Genomic DNA, 1,922 nt, shown 5'->3' on the forward strand with positions numbered 1-1,922 from the left:
AAGAGAGTGATACGTGATAGACATGGGTGACACAAGAAAGTTTTACGTGATAGACACGGGTGAGAGAAGAGAGTGATAAGTCATTGACACAGGTGACAGAAGATAGTGATATGTAATAAGCACAGGTGACAGAAGAGAGTAATACGTGATAGATGCGGGTGAGAGAAGAAACTGATACGTGATAGACACGGGTGACATAAGAGAGTGATACGTGATAGACACGGTTGACAGACCAGAGTGATAGACACAGGAGACAGAAGAGAGTGATACGTGATATACATGGGTGACAGAAGAGAGTGATATGTGATAGACACGGGTGACACAAGAGAGTGATACGTGATAGACACGGGTGACGGAATAAAGTCATACGTGATAGATACTGGTGACAGAAGAGATTGTTAAGTGATAGATGCGGGTGAGAGGAGAGAGTGATACGAGATAAACACGGGTGACAAAATAGAGTCATACGTGATAGATACTGGTGACAAAAGAAAGTGATACGTGATAGACACGGTTGACAGAGGAGAGTGATATGTCATAGACACAGGTGACAGAAGAGAGTGATACGTGATAGACTTGAGTGACAGAGGAGTGATACGTGATAGACATGCATGACAGAAGAGAGTGATACGTGATCGACACGGTTGACAGTCGAGAGTGATTTTTGATAGACACGGGTGACAGAAGAGAGTGATACGTGATAGATACAGTTGACAGACGAGAGTGATATTTGATAGACACCGGTGACAGAGGAGAGTGATACGTGATAGACACGGGTGACACAAGAGAGTGATACATGATAGGCACGGGTGACAGAATAGAGTCATACGTGATAGATGCGGGTTACACAAAAGAGTGATACGTAATAGACACGGGTGAGACAAGAGAGTGATATGTGATAGACACGGGTGACAGAAGAGAGTGATACGTGATAGACACAGGTGACACAAGAGAGTGATACGTGATAGACACCGTTGACAGAAGAAAGTGATTCGTCATAGACACGGGTGATATAAGAGAGTGATACGTGATAGACGGGAATGAAACGAGAGATATGTGTGATAGGCACGGGTGACTGAAGAGATTAGTACGTCATAGACACGGGTGACAGAAGAGTGATACGTGATAGACATGGGTGACAGAATAGAGTCATTCGTGATAGACACGGTTGACAGTCGAGAGTGATATTTGATAGACACGGGTGACAGAAGAGAGTGATACGTGATAGACACGGGTGACCCAAGAGAGTGATACGTGATAGGCACAGGTGACAGAATAGAGTCATACGTGATTGATGCGGGTGACACTAAAGAGTGATACGTGATAGACACGGGTGAGACAAGAGAGTGATATGTGATAGACACGGGTGACAGAAGAGAGTGATACGTGATAGACACAGCTGACACAAGAGAGTGATACGTGATAGACACGGGTGACTCAAGAGAGTGATACGGGATAAACACGGGTGACACAAGAGAATCATACGTGATAGATACGGGTGACACAAGAGAGTGATACGTGATAGACACGGGTGACACAAGAGAATGATACTTGGTTGACACGGTTGACAGACGAGAGTGATTTGTCATAGACACGGGTGATATAAGAGGGTGATACTTGATAGACACTGGTTACAGAAGAGACTGATACGTGATAGACACTGGTGACAGAAGAGACTGATACGTGATAGACACTGGTGACAGAAGAGACTGATACGTGATAGACACTGGTGACAGAAGAGACTGATACGTGATAGACACGGGTGACAGAAAAGACTAATACGTGATAGTCACGGATGACACAAGAAAGTTTTACGTAATGGACACAGGTGAGAGAAGAGAGTGATACCTGATAGACACGGGTGACACAAGAGAGTGATACGTGATAGACACGGGTGACACAAGAAATGTTTACGTGATAGA

Source organism: Pyxicephalus adspersus, chromosome 4, assembly GCF_032062135.1.
Source record: "Pyxicephalus adspersus chromosome 4, UCB_Pads_2.0, whole genome shotgun sequence".
Classification (NCBI taxonomy): domain Eukaryota; kingdom Metazoa; phylum Chordata; class Amphibia; order Anura; family Pyxicephalidae; genus Pyxicephalus; species Pyxicephalus adspersus.